The sequence below is a fragment of the Lynx rufus genome, unplaced genomic scaffold (assembly GCF_022079265.1).
Source record: "Lynx rufus isolate CCGP_SWC_20201006 ecotype Redwood Valley unplaced genomic scaffold, mLynRuf1.p SCAF_13, whole genome shotgun sequence".
NCBI lineage: Eukaryota > Metazoa > Chordata > Mammalia > Carnivora > Felidae > Lynx > Lynx rufus.
In genome coordinates this window covers 58,688,484-58,704,522 of record NW_025814827.1, presented here as the reverse complement: position 1 = coordinate 58,704,522, position 16,039 = coordinate 58,688,484, and positions in this window count along the sequence as shown.

Here is a 16,039-nt window from a genome sequence, read left to right as displayed (position 1 = left end):
CCTACTCTCTTAGTTTTATTTCTTCCAGGGCAAACCCTAAGACAAGAATCCCAGCGCAAATAGTTTATTTGGATGGGGATGCAGGAAAACTATTCAAGGATTGGAGGAGTGAGACCAGGAAGGGAAGGCAGCCAAAAAGGCATAGTTGTCAAACAGGTTGCCACTGTGGGAACCCAGAGCTATGTCCCACTTAGGGAACTATGGGAGTAGAATATGAACTTCAGAGTAATACCACCTATGGTGCAAATGTGCCAAGGTATTTACCCAAAACTCCTGTCAAACAATGGTTAAGGGCTGTCACTAGGACATAATTCCCCAGTGTTCCCTTCTCCTTTGACCTTATCACCAGAGAATGCCCTCAGGTACTGGAAGCACCCTTCAGCTAGAAAGCTATGTGCTGTACTTATGAGTGGGGCACCAGCAAGTTCTGTTGATCCTTTGTTTGGCATCTTGGCCACTGGCACAACGCCACCAGTGACCCTAGCTGGGAACCTTATATTCATCCATGATCTCTCCCTCTTCTTCACCCCTTACACTCACTGAGAAACCAAGTCTTGTTGATTTTACCCCATCTTTGTATTAACTTTGTTTGCTCTCCTCAATCCTTATTCTATTGCTTTATTTTGGTGTCTCTCCTAAAACGTTGTCATAAATGGCTTTCTATCTGGTCTTTGTCCTCCAGACCCTTCCTTTGAGCTGCCAGCAGAGTCATCCCTCCTTTCTACTACTCCTGGAGAGATAATAAGAGTAGTCACAGCCAACACGTACTAAGTGTTCTCTTTGTGCCAGGCACTGAACTAAGTAGGTTACGTGCATTTTCTCACATGATCCTCACAACAAACCTGTAAGGTAATGTTTTTTATTTCCATTCTACAGATGAGGTCACTGAGGCTTAGAGAAGTTAATGAAGTCAGAGCTAATAAGATCAGAGAAGGAATCCAAACCCAAGCAGTCTGACTCCAGAACTCGAGTGCTTGGCAACCATGCAATATCACCACTGTGCCCAGTCATCTGTTTAAAATGCAAATCCAGTTATCTCATTGCCCCAATTAAAAGCCCAACTCCCATCAATGGTTTGCTAGCACTTTAATGACATGACGTCAAGCCATATACTGGCCTCATGTTCCCTTTCTGGCTTATCTTTATTCACCTGGGCTCACATATTAGCTCGTAAATTTAAGCCACAAGGAATAGGAAGCAGAGTTGACTAAAACATGGGGCGCTTTGAGGAGAGCCGTATAAGATAAGCCAGTGTTCATATCACAGAGGCCTTCTATAAATCACTAGATCAAAGAAGCTATATATCTCTCCAAAAGGCATCCACCTGTCTCAGCCATCAACATTCCTGAAAAAGTGGTCAGGACTTTCAACCTCATGCGGTCAGGAATGGCCTGAGCCAGCTGGAAGGCTGACTCACCTACAAACCTGTGGACTGAACCCTTACAGTCACCAACAGGTACTGTTTGGCTCCCTGCTGTTCCCGTCACCTGCCTACCTGAACCCTACCCTTCTCTCCACGGCCATTCCAACTGTTTCTTGTTCTACTAGGTCTTTTCCTGCTGCCCACATTGCTCTTTCTCTGCTCTGAACTCAAAAAAGACTCAATGTCTGTCAACCAGCACTGCCTTGTATCTTATGAGGTCATTTCGTTTTCCCCTGAAAGTAGAGCATGAGTACATAAGGGAATAGAAGCATCTAATATTTAATTGAATGCCCTTCAGCATCTAGAATGTAAATGATTTGCAACAGAAAACTGAATGGATAAGTTAGATGGCCTATCAAGGTTCTTTCCCACCCTGTGTTATTTTAAATCTAATGTTCTCACAGTTTGAATATATGCTAACATGTGATAAACTACACATATCACTGAGGAAAGAATATTAAATTCTGAAGGTCACCTCAGGTCTAATTAATAATGAGCAATAGGCTATATTTCATATATGAAAGTGACCCACTATCAGTAGAGCAAACATTACGAGAGTTAAATATTCACAGGGCTAGCCGTTATCAGACTAAGTGGTGTTATGGTGGTTAATATTGCACAGGACAATTCTGTTATCCTTTTAACAGAATACTAATCATCTACCACACCCCTGTCAGCTTCCCTGCTCCACCCCCCCTTTATGATTTTGCAGGTTAGTACTTTGGATAGAGACACAGTGAGGCCTATTTCCCCGACAGGATGTAAAAAATGCCAGTAGGTAAATAAGAAAATTCCATTTCACAGAAGAATTGATTTCCCAATGTTGAAAGCATATGCAGATTGTTGCCATTTTGTTGTCTATTCACACTGTTAATCCCTTCAAGTGAAGTGATTAAAACTTTCCCCCTCAGCAGAGAGATGAAAGTGAAATCATATTTTCAGCATGGAGTCACTATTCTATCATTGAAGTGGGCAGGAGAATTATGTTCAATAGAGAGCATGTATTTCTGCTGTGAAACGTTATGCAGCACTGAGGTGGGAGAAATGAAAATTGACCCTCATTAAAATGATGATGCCAGCCTATGGCTGGAGATAGAAGGCAGCTCCCTACACAGGAGAGAACTTCATTGATGAGTGGGAAGAGGAAGCTCTTGGTGACCAACTCACAGTAGTACATTGCAGCATAATTAAACCAGCTCCAAGTTTCCTTGGTTTGAAATCAGTTTTAGGGAAAATGCTGTTTCAGTGAAGATAACTCTATTCCCCTGGGATGTTGCTGCTAATATAAAATCCATTATCAAAAGACACACTTAGCTAACCAGAATTGGTGATTCTTTTTCAAAGTATGGTTCTTAGAAACAGGATTTTATTTGTTTGTTTTGGGTTACTTATGGTAGTAATACTCTATTATTTCTAATTTTATGCTAATCGCTAATATGAATTTATACATGAAAGAGGTTTTTTTTTTAATTTTTTTTTCAAACGTTTATTTATTTTTGGGACAGAGAGAGACAGAGCATGAACAGGGGAGGGGCAGAGAGAGAGGGAGACACAGAATCGGAAACAGGCTCCAGGCTCTGAGCCATCAGCCCAGAGCCCGACGCGGGGCTCGAACTCACGGACCGCGAGATCGTGACCTGGCTGAAGTCGGACGCTTAACCGACTGCGCCACCCAGGCGCCCCGAAAGAGGTATTTTTTTTTATATTTAGTAACATAATTTAATAACAATAATCTTGGTCTCAAACTCCATATGATATTCTTGAAGATGGAGAAGTTACTATAAGAAAAGTTAAAGAGGAGAAAGGCATAAGAATGTCACAAGTAGCTATTTTATAGGCTACTATCAAGCACAGACCGAAAAATTATTTTGAAAACCCAAAGATAGTCGCTAGTAAAATGCTGTATACTTTCCAAATAACTAGAAAGATTGAAGTAAATAAATAATAGTTTATACAGAAATTCATTTGGAAAACTTTAGAAATATTAAATGTTATACATTTAGAAATAAATTTCATGCCATGATCCAGCAACTTCATTTCTAGGAACCCAACTGAAAAAATAATCACTGATACATAATTGTTAGAAAAGATTGGGGGAATATCCATACTTATGACGGACTATTGCACAACCTTACTATGAGGACCATGACAATGTGCTCCATACACCTGCAGCTACAAGAAATATAATTGCCCAACGGCCCACGTGGCTGCTGCATTTTGAACTCCATTATTGAACGTGCACCAAGGCCACACTCTGTGAGGCCTACTCCCAGCTAATGACCAAGGGGACAAGGTACTAAGGCAGACCCACTCCTGGTCAGACTCGCATGGCTGTGTGATGGTTATTCCAGCTTCATCTGACTCCCTCCCTGTTTTCTCTCACATAGGAATTTCGAACAAAATGCTTGCAGGTTTAATCACATCTTGTCATCTGATCCTGTGCAGACCCAGACTGAGAAACATTAAAAACATGTTTTGGGCCACCTGGGTGGCTCAGTCAGTTAAGTATCTGGCTTCAGCTCAGGTCATGATCTCACGGTTTGTGAGTTTGAGCCCCACGTTGGGCTCAGTGCTGACAGCTCAAAGCCTGGAGCCTGCTTCTGATTGTGTGACTCTCTCTCTCTCTCTGCCCTCCCCCACTCATGCTCTGTCTCCATCTCTCTCAAAAGATAAATAAATGTTAAAATAAGTTTTTTAAAAACATGTTTTGAAAAGATAATCTAACTTCATACTCTTAATTTTAAATTAAATGCTCATGAAATGTTACATTTCTAAAAAGCAAGATGCAAACTCTATGCCAAAAAGTAGCCAGATGTTGTGGAAAAATAAAAGAAAAAGACACATTCACATGAAGATAAGTGGGAAGATAATAGATAATAGAATGGATAGAAAGATACCAATGTTAAAAGTGACTCTCTTTGGGTAGTAATTTTATAGATGGTTTCAATTTTCTTTTATGTATATTTCTGAATATTATAAGTTATATAAGATGACTATTTTATTTTTAAATTAAAAAAATTAATGTTTATTTATTTTTGAAAGAGAGAGAGAGGAGGGGAGGGGAGAGGGAGACAGAGGATCTGAAGCAGGCTCTACACTGACAGCAGCTAGCTCAATGTGGGGCTTGAACTCAAGAATTGTGAGATCATGACCTGAGCTGAAGTTAGACACTTAACCAACTGAGCCACCCAGGTGCCCCATTATTTTTAAATTTAAAATACAAGCATCACAATTTTTTAAAGTGTAGATTTTATAGAAACGTAAACAAAATACAATTTGGTTGCTATAGACTGAATGCTTATACCTCCCCCCCCCTCCCAATTCATGTTGAAACCTAATCCTTAATGTGTTTGTATTTGCAGGTGAGACTTTTGGAGGGATTAGCTTATAAGGGAAGAGTCCTCATGAAGGAGATGAATTCCCTTATAAAAGAGACTTCAGAGTGCTCCCTAGTTCCTTCTGCCATGTGAGTATACAGGAAGAAGATGACCATCTATGAAACAGGAAGCAGACCCTCATAGACAATGACTTTGCCTTAATCTTGGAATTCCCTGTCTCCAGAACTGTGAGAAATGTAATTCTGCTGTTTAAGCCCCCCACCCCAGTCTGTGGTATTTTTGTTATAACAAATCGAATGGACTAAGACATTGGCTAAGCATTAAAAATGGCTAAATTGAGGCATATGATGCTTTCCTAAAATAATTGAAGGTTTTTTTATTGTTTGGTTTATTTAAATTGGAAGTTCAAAGAGAAAGGTAGGCTCTTTGATTCCTCAGTACTTTGATGAATTTGAATATGTGCATTGGAATCATTGCCTTCTTGATATAAAGTACCTACTTCAAGTTAGTGAACAAAGTTAGATGCCACTGTTGGGAGAATCTCTAGAAAAGCAAAAAAAAAAAAAAAAAAAAAAAAAAAAAAGACATGGAAACCTTGCTCTTGATTTAATTTATAGCAAAATGGGGACTTCTACCAAGATTCTACTTCATTACGAGTTATATGGGTGACTTGTTTTTGAAAGCTTGGTGTGTGGAGAGAGACTGTGTGTGTATGTGATAGAGAGAGGTACTTTTGGGGGCGGGTTTGGAAAATATAATTTCATTCTCAAGCCAACTCTGATAGATGTAGTGACTACCTTTGTTGAAAAGGAGGCTGAGGCAGCAGATGATTGAGCTGAGAAAAGTGGTGTTATCAATGAATCACGTCTGCCTAAGTGTGGAAGGGAAGGTATTTGTCATCTTTGGGGTGATGATAGGCAGTGTACCATTAGTCTAGTAGTTTTTCTGTCAATACATTATGTGACTTCAATGTGAAAACTGTATTTAAGTTCTGCCAGCCTATTATTGATTAAAAGCATTATGCTATTATGTTTTATTGGAAGTATATTGATTTTGAGGTTAGTCTGGAATACAGACCAATGTGGTTGAGGAGCTGATGATATAAAGTAGGAGATTATTGGTTTTAGCCCACACATAATCTCAGAATCATACACATTTAGATACTAATGAGCTATGTTTTGAAAATTGATCATCTTTAGGTGGAGGAAGGAAGTAGTTCATACACTATTCAATTTTAGTAAAAATTAGTTATACATTTGCACACCACACTAAAATGTTAGTTGTAATATAAATTGTCAGGCTGAGGTTGTACCATCTGAATTTTTTAATATATGTCATGTTTTGTTTTGCTTCCTTTTAAATCAGACATGTTGATGTACTGTGACTTAAAAAGAGTACTACAACTTCCCAGGGAAACAGAATGAGTGTATTTTATACGTTATTTTTACTATACAGAATGGAATCTAGAAGTATTAGCATACACATCAGAGTCAAAACTGGATCTCCAGCATTTCCTAGTATAGAATATGGATTAGCTCATCAGAATCAGATGGGGGACTTCTTGATAATGTGGCTTCCTGGTCCCCGTGCTCTTCCTTCTCAACCAAAATCACTGGGAGCTAGCCTCTAGAAATTTACATGTTTAATAAGCATACCAAGTAAATCTCATACACACAAATTTGAGAACTGTTGATTATTACCAGGCACTCTCCTACTTTACCACCACCTCTATTACCCTCATCTAAAAACACCAACAGCACCTACATTATTCTCTATTCCAAACCTACTTCTCTAGATCAACTTCTGAGAAACATGTATACTTACTCCTAACCCTGAATATTAATAATTCTCCCTAGAGATGTTGTAATAGGCTCCAAAAAAACTTGGAAAAATGTTGCTGGCAGATTTACTCAAAATTAAGGGTTTCTCTGTTCTTGTGTTCTAAGTAAGATGACCTATATTCTTTTGGAAATTGAATTATCTTTCACCATGATGTGAAAATAGGTTCAGAGGCATTTCAATTTTGATGGATAGGAATTATGACAGGTGTTTTTTATAAATCTGGTTTGAAAAGTAGTAGTAGCAGTTGGAGTAGGAGTATTAGTAGATAACAATTGCCTATACCAAATGCTTTCCCTATATTGAGCTCTGTGTGCTTTATATTCAAATATCCTTGGACTTGCATCATATATATCTGGGTTGGTAGTTGTATTTAGAACTTCTTGAGGCTTAAACCACTTCTTTCACATATTTTCCATAGTGCTTTACCTCAGGCAAAGCACTGTTCCTTCATATCTTGCCCCTCACTCTTACACCCAAGCAGCGAAATACAGATTTGAAGGAAGCCTGCCTCCTTGTGGAGTCTCAGCTGAAATATAATGCATTTTAAATGACACCATATCAGCAAATCCAAAGGAAGATCTCTAAAAAGAATGTGTCATTTAAGATGATTTATGGCGTTGATTATTCTTGGGTAAGGTAGGAAAACGTATATAACAAGAAATGCCTACCTAGTGCAGTTTCCATGGCAGCAGATACATCAGGCTTCTAGACTATGCCAAGACTCTGCTTTCCATTGTAAACTCTGTGAATTTCCTACTAGTTACTACAGTGGGTTAAGTTTTGGTCCTTTGACACAGGAAAGATTTTATTTAAAGTTTTGAACATATATTAGCTCTGGTAAAAAGGTAGATGACTCCATGAAATATCCAAAAAAGCAGTCTCTAGGGTCTTTTGAAAGTGAAAACATGTGAGAAATCATTATGGTACCATTTGGCCTCTGAGGTTGTGAGTCTGTCAGCATTTCATTTCCTGGCTTCTGCATATTTTTTTCTATTTGGACAACACTAATGTCCTACATCACATAAAGAAAAAAAAAAAAGCTTTGTCCAGAAAACTGTCTTTTTTTAAATTTATATATTGTATTTATCAGGGGATCACAAAAAGTTTTGTTTTGTCTCATGATAAAATGCTTCTTTTGAAATACTTTTTTTTTGCCTTTCAAATTGTGTCTGTGATGGGATGGCACAATATGAACATATTCTTTTAAATCAGGAAAACACCTCATTAATCCCATATCTATCTATAATACCTCTGGCAAACAGATTCTTAAATCCCTTGAGAAAAAGTGCTTGTTAAAATTTATGTGGAGTTTTCAGTCCAGAAGATAGAACTAGAGATGGAATCAGGATGTAGAATGAGAACTGAGCCTGTGCTAAGGGCACAGACCTGGGAATCAGGAATTCTGTGTTCTGACTCTACCATTAACAAATTGTGGGATCCTAGGCAAAAGCATGGATCAAGCCAACCAAAATCTCTTCCAGTTCTCTGGGGGTGGGATGCTGCTGTAGAAACACACACTGCCAACTGGCAATATTTCAAAGTGCTGTCTCCATCCTCAGCCAAGCCCTCACTAATGTTCAGTAATATTATACTACCATAGAGAGGGGAAATATTTAAGAGTTAAGATTAAAACAGAAAGAAGGACAGATGGGTTATAAAAGTTAATAAGATGTCAAAGAGGAGCTTGGTTAGAGAACATGGCATTTGCTACCCTGATTCATGAAACTCACAGTCTTTTGTTGCCATTGATCCTGAGGTCCATTGCATTCTTGGTGAGAGATCCAACCTGAGGGGCTCCATGAGCATGTGTCAGGTGGCTGGGCATTCCCTGGGACAGTACGGAAAATTAGGCCCTTTTCCTGAAGAGAGGAATCATTACTTCTTTAAGCTTTCCATAGAGGTTCATAACCCAGATTATATACCATATAAAGAAAGAAAGTGACACGTTATCCACAGTAGCCTAGAAGATGGTCTCTTCATCTTTGAATCTACAGTTCTATGCATGATCTATACCTTCCATCTGATATATACTCAAAAAGGGTTTCATGAGAGAACTGAATGGATTAATGAATGAAAGAACAAATGCACAAACCCCATTTGGGGATAAGTTGCTAGGCACTGAAAAACATCGTTCTTGCCTCAAGTAGCACAGCTAATCAGAAGCCTCAGTTCCTCAAATGAACTGTGATCTCTGCTTCCCCACAGCAATTTGTGAACAACATCCCCCTGCTTTCCTTTCTACTAGATACAGTGCTTCATATTATTGCCCATGGCCAATTAACTTCAATGGAAAAATGAAATCCATCATAATATTCATTTTTCTAATGGAAAAGTTAGAAGCAATCTTCTCTGAAATAGAGATGCATGATAAAGGACTTACTGGAATAGAGTTGAAAAGGAGAGCACTATTCTTGGACTGCCATATTAGGGTTACAGGACTTACTAGGCAGAGACACTTGTCCATCAGCCCATAAGCCAAAACCCTTGGGTTTCAAGTCTGCACATTTATTTGAGAGGCCATTAAACTCTAACTACTTTGGCCCCTGCTCATAACCCAAAATAGAGGTGTCTTTGGTGTATTTGCTGTACTTGCTGTTCTTACTCTGGTTCCATTCTAACAAGAAGCTATCTTTTTCATGCTCCCATTGTCGATGCTCTGTTAACCCAACTAGGCAGGTGCCACTGAAAGAGCTCTCAGAGCTGCCCTGGATATATGCCTGCTTCTCCGCATTCGTCAGAGTCTAGATGCATATTATACACAGGAAAGCCAAGGCCCTGCCTTCATCTTTCTACCTGCAGTCAAAAACTACTGTTGAAGTCCCATCCAGGAACCAGGGAAAGTTCCTGCTGATTCTGTGAAAATGTGTGGGAACTTGTGCTGCAGGATAGCTATGTAGAATCTGCAAAGCACTCCAACCTCTCTTCTGCAACTTCTCCGTATATATCAACTTTAAAAGTGTAAAGCTCTGTCTTCAAGAGCAGTTGGTTGTGCCTAGAAGATAAGCCTTGGCCAGGAGTGTTTTCTCACTTCAATGACCTGAAACAGACCTAAAGAATAAAGTTCAATTGTAGTCAAAAATCATAGGTTCTAGCTATGGGACTCAAACCAGACTTTCATGGGTCTGATGAAGAGGCACGTTTGCTGTCTCTGTGATATTCAGGGAATACTCCCTTTACACAGGCTATTGTATCTGGGCCAGGTATCTGTCTACTGACCCAGGCTCAGTTTAGTCTACCTTACCTTGCCTCAATCATTCTACAACTATCCATTGAGTACCTAGTCTATGCCTATATTCTGTTAGGCATCAAAAATAAAAGTCCCTACCCCAAGGATTTGACAGCTTAACAAGACAATGAGGTAATTATGGTAAAAAAAAAAGTCTATTACCATCAAGAGTATTCTATTAGTTAAAATTGTTCTTAAAATGATTGGCTATTGTCATTAGGCAAGAGAAATAAATGAGGCAAAAAATAGAAAGGCAAAATCATCGTTATTTGAAAATGATACGGTTACATAATCATAAACCCAACAGAGACAGCTAAAAAACTATTAGACACAATGAGATAATTCAGTCAAATCTCTGTTTTCAAAATTAATTTCCCCAAATCAATTGCTTTCCTATGTACAAATAAAAACTGTTAAGAAAATAAAATGAACAGATTAAGTAGTTAAAATAAATGTAAGAAACATGTTGGATCAATGAGAAAAAAACTTTAAAAATTTCTACCAAGCAATACAATGCAAGATAAATAAATAAAAAGAAATTTGTTTTTAGAGAAGCAAAATAATTATTATATAGACATCAATTATTTTTAAAGTAATTTATACTATGAATGCCTTACTATTTTTAAAATACCATGTTTCTTAGTAACTCACCAAGGTATGAAACATATAAATTGGTACTGAAACAAGAGTAATCTGACAGATTAATGAAATAAATTTGAGAATCCAGAAATATATCAAATATATTTTTAAACTTAGTATACAAAACCGAAAAGTATTTTTATCAGTGGAGAAAAGATAGACTTATCTAAAAAATGGCCCAGCATTTGGGCAAAAACAGGAAACGATGGATATCTCACTCCTCCCACCAAAGTAAATTCAAGATTTTTCAAAGATTTAATCAAGAAAAATCTGTAAAATTACTAGATAATAAAAGCAAAGAAAAGAAATTCTCATAGATGCCCATAGTGTAGTAGTATACATGTGTACATGTTGTCATGGGGAGCTGGATGTGAGGGGAGAAAGAGAGGGTAAAACATGGTAGAGATGTCATGCCCTACTAAGAAGCAACAGATTAGAGGTTAATAGAATAAAATAAACAGGTCATTTAAAAATGGACTTAAAGTTTCATTTCTTCACTGCATCCTTACACTAAGAAAAAGCTGAACAAACTGAAAACCAGTGACTTTTTTGGATTCATAAAAGAACTGAGTTTACAGGGCAAACTACTACTCCCAACACAAATTCAGAGTCACAGCCAAAATCTCCCCTACCTGGAGCAGAAGCCATTGGAGCTATAAACTTGTAGCAACACTTAAATGGTAATTTTAAAGAATTTGAAAATTCCCTTGTGTCTCTCCAGCAGGGGGGAAAGAAGTATAAATCTTTATACACCTGGAGTCTTCTGTGTAACAAAATCCTACTTTCCAGAAGAAAGAGCTTGTTTCAGAGCTCTGGGATTCCAGCCATAACTAATCTTCCTGTCTCATCTGAGGGAGGTAAGAAAGAGGGGACAAGGCATTGAAAACAAAAACAAAACCCCTTGTGAAGATCTCAAGCCATACACACAGACCCACTAAATATCACTACACCAATGAGTCTCCAGTATGATAACAGTGGATTACAGCTGAAAGAACTACAAGACACAGATTCTTTCTGAGAAGTACTTAGGGGAACCCAAGTCAAGAGGAGACAAGAAACAAGGGCACCAGAGGAATTAAAATGTTTGGCACCTTTACAACAACAAACACAGCTCAGCTCCATAGTGACATAAATCCTCACAGTATAAACCTATTTCCCTCAGTTTCTATTATCCAATATAGCATGAATAGCTTCCAATAAAAAATTCCAAGGCATACCAAAAGGGGAGAAAAAAAATAGCCTGAGGAGACAAAGCAAGCATCAGAACCAGACTTTAATATGACACTGATCTCCCAAAGAAAATAGAAGCAAAAGGAATATTTCTTAATTCATTCTATGAGGCCAGCATTACTTTAATATGAAAAAGAAGATAAAGATATTACAAGAAACAAAAACTACACACCAATATGGATACAAAAATCTTCAACAAAACATTACCAAATTGAATCTGACAATGTATTAAAAGAACTCTACACCAAGACCAAGTAGTATTTATTCCAAGTGAGTAAGGTTGGTTCAACACTTGAAAATGAATCAATATAGGGGCACCTGGGTGACTCAGTCAGTTGAGTGTTGGACTTTGGTTCAGGTCACAGTGTTGCTGTTTGTGAGTTGGAGCCCCACATCAGGCTCACTGCTGTGCTTGCTTTCGATCCTCTGTCTCCCTCTCTCTCTGCCTCTCTCTCTGCTGGTGCTCCATCAAAAATAAATAAAACATTAAAAAAAATTTTTTAAAGAAAATCAATCAATATAATCCACCAAATCAACACATTGCAGAAAGAAAATCATACAATCATGCCAACTGGCACAGAAAATGCACTGACAAAATTCAATACCCATTAATGATTTTCAAAAAACATTCATCAAACTATGAATAAAAGAAAACTTCCTCAACTTGATAAGGTGTACAAAGAACATAAGTTAACATAATATTTAATGATGAATTCAATACTGATCACATGCCTGCCCAAGACTAAGAATGAGGCAAGGATTTCTACCTCACCACTCCAATTCAATGTTGTACTGTAAGTACTAACCAGTGGAATAAAATAAGAGAAGAAAATCAAACATACACAGATTGAAGAGAAAGAAATAAAACTGTCTCTTTTCACAGATAATTTTTTGTAGAAAATATAAAAGAGTGAGGGGTATCTGGGTGGCTCACTTGGTTAAGCTTCCAACTTCAGCTCAGGTCATGATCTCATAGTTTGTGAGTTCAAGCCCCACATCAGTCTCTGTGCTGACAGCTCAGAGCCTGGAGCCTGCTTCAGATTCTGTGTCTCCCTCTCTCTCTGCCCCTCCCCCATTCACTCGCACACATGCACATGCTCTCTCTCTCTCTCAAAAAATAAATAAACATTTTTTAAAAATTTAAAAAATCTAAAAGAGTGAACAAAATTACTTCTGGGACTGATAAGCAAGTATAGAAAAGCCACAGGATTTGAAGTTAATGTACAAAAGTCAAGTGCTTTCCTGTATGTATGCCAGCAATAATTAATTGAAATTTGAAATTAATAAGACAGTACCATTTACATTAGCATTGCCAACAATTAAATATTTAGGCTTAAATCTAACAAAATATGTGCACTACCTATATATAGACAACTATGAGCCAGTGATTTTAAACAATGAAAGATCTAAATAAATGAAGCAATCAATAATCCATGTTCATGAATTTGAAGATTCGGTGTTGCTAATAAGATGTCAATTCTTCCTAATGTAACCTAAAGATATAATGCAATTCCAACCAAAATTCCAGCAAGCTATTTTGTAAATACCAAAAAACTGATTCTAAAGTTTATATGAAAATACAAAAGACCTAGAACAACCAACACAATACTGAAGAATAAGATGAATGTTGGAACATTAATATGACTCTATTTCAAGACACTATAAGGCTACAGTAATCAAAATAACATGATCTTGGCAAAAGGATAAATAGAACCATGGGACAGAATAAAGAGCTGAGACAAGACCCACACAATTACAGCCAATTGAACCTTGACATAGGAGTAAAGATAACTTAATAGAAAAAGAATAGTCTTTTTAATAAGTGGTGCCAGAATAATTGGATGTACCCTGTGTAAAAAATAAATAAATAAATCTACATATGGATCTTACACTTTATACAAATTTTTTTAATTCCAGTTATTTAACATACAATGTACTATTAGTTTCAGGAGTAGAATTCAGTGATATATCACTTACATATAACACCCAGTGCTCATCACAAGTGCCCTCCTTAATGCCCTTCATCCATTTAACCCATTGCCCCACCCACCTCCCCTCCAGCAACCCTCAATTTGATCTCTGCAGTTAAGAGTCTGTTTTATGGTTAGTTTCTCTTTCCACCCCACTCTGTTCATCCGTTTTGTTTCTTAAATTCCACATATGAGTGAAATCACATGGTATTTGTCTTTCTCTTACTGACTTATTTTGCTTAGCATTATACACTGTAGATCCATCCATGCCATTGCAAATGGCAAGATTTCATTCTCTTATGTGGCTGACACTTCACACAAAAAATTAGCTCAAAACATATAATAAACTTAATTGTAAAATGCAAAACTATAAAACTTTTTTTAAAGAGAGTGTTTTTTAAGTCTACTTATTTATTTTGAGAGAGAGAGAGAAAGCACAGTGGGGGAGGCACAAAGAAAGAGAGGGAATCCCAAGCAAGCTCCTCACCATCAGCACAGAGCCCTGTGTGGGGCTCAGAACCTACAAAATGCAAGATCATGACCTGAGTGAAAGTCAGATGCTCAACTGACCCAGCCACCCAGGTGCCCCAAAACCATAAAACTTTTTGAAGAAAATAAGAGAAACTCTGTGCTATGTTAGGTTCAGTGATGAGTTTTTAAGCACATCAATAATATGATCCACAAAAGAAAAGTTGATAAGCTAGTCTTCATTAAAATTAAAAATTTGTTCCTCTGGGAAAGACACTCTTGGGAGAATGAAAAGACAGGCCACGGGCAAGGGGGAAATATTTGCAAAACACATATTTGATTAAGAACTTGTATCTAAATATAAAAAGAACTCCTAAAAGTCAACAACAAAAAGCAAACACCTCAATGGAAAAAAAAATGGACAAAAGATCTAAACAGACATCTCTCCAAAAAAGATACACAGATAGCAAACAGCGTATGAATGACTCTCAACATCATCTGCCATTAGGGAATTTTAAATTAAAACAGTAATGTCATACCACTAAACACCTATTAGAATGACTAAAACCAAAAACTGACAATACCAAAATCTGGACTAGGATGTTGAGCAACAGGATCTTTCATTCATTGTTGATAGGAATGCAAAATGGTACAGCCAGTTTGGAAGACAGTTTGGCAGTTTCTTACAAAACTAAATGCAGTCTTACCATACAATTCAACAACGGCACTTCTAGATATTTTCCCAACTGCTTTGAAAGCTTATGTCCATACAAAAACTGACATGAATGTTAATAGCAACTTTATTTATAATCAACAAAGCTTCAAGCAATCAAGATGCCTTCCATTAGAATAGATAAACAAACTGTAGTACATGCATAAAATGGAATGCTATTCCACAATGAAAAGAGCTATCAAAACACAAAAAGATATGCATGAATTTTAAATGCATACTGATAAGTGAAAAAAAGTCTGAAAAAAAAAACTATACTGTATGATACCAATTATATGACAGCCTAAAGAAAGCAAAATTTTAGAAACAATAATCAGTGGTTGCCAAAGACTTGTGGGGAGGGGTGATTGAATAGGTAAAGCACAGGGGATTATTTTTTAGGGTGGCAGAACTACTCTGTATTGATATTGTAATGGTAAATACAAGACATTAAATACACAAAGACAATAGAACTGTACAGCACAAAGAGCTGAATGTATGCACTTTTTAAAAAATCCATTTAGAAGGTCAATAGATCCCAACAGAGAATACAGGATGGGACAAAAGAATCTAAATATGTTACAAAAATATGAAACAACCTCACTGAATAAGGGGCTGACCTAAATAACTCTGGGAATGAATAGAGTCTGTAAGATTAAAAAACAATAGGAATTGTACACAAGCTCTGGTTGATGAAAAATTTTTTTCCCATTGGAGTATGAGTTAACAATTCTAAAAGCACTGTATATGTATACTGGAATTAAACATCTGGGTAAACGGATGGCAAATGGTGGAAGTGGGACTGAGAAATAAGCAAGAGAAGAAAGCTGGAATGATCCATGCAGTAATGGAGTAGAGCTGGAAACATCAGAATGAACACATTAAATCAACTGTATCATATATAGTTGGCTACCTATATATTTTTAGATAGGTGTATATACATAAGTTAAAATACACACATTTGACTCCTTGCTCTTTCAGTTGAGAGAGCCCAGTACCAAAGAGTATACCCAGCACCCAGAGCTTGGTTTTAAATAACATCCTTCAATAAAATGAACCAGGGCTCCTGGGAGAAATGGCTGATTCTAGGACTGAAGTAAGAAACATGCGAGATGAGCCGGGAGCAACTGTAGCATCAGAAAGATAAGGGGGTGTTTAAAAAAATCATGGAGGTAAGTCAAGGGATCTGGGAGC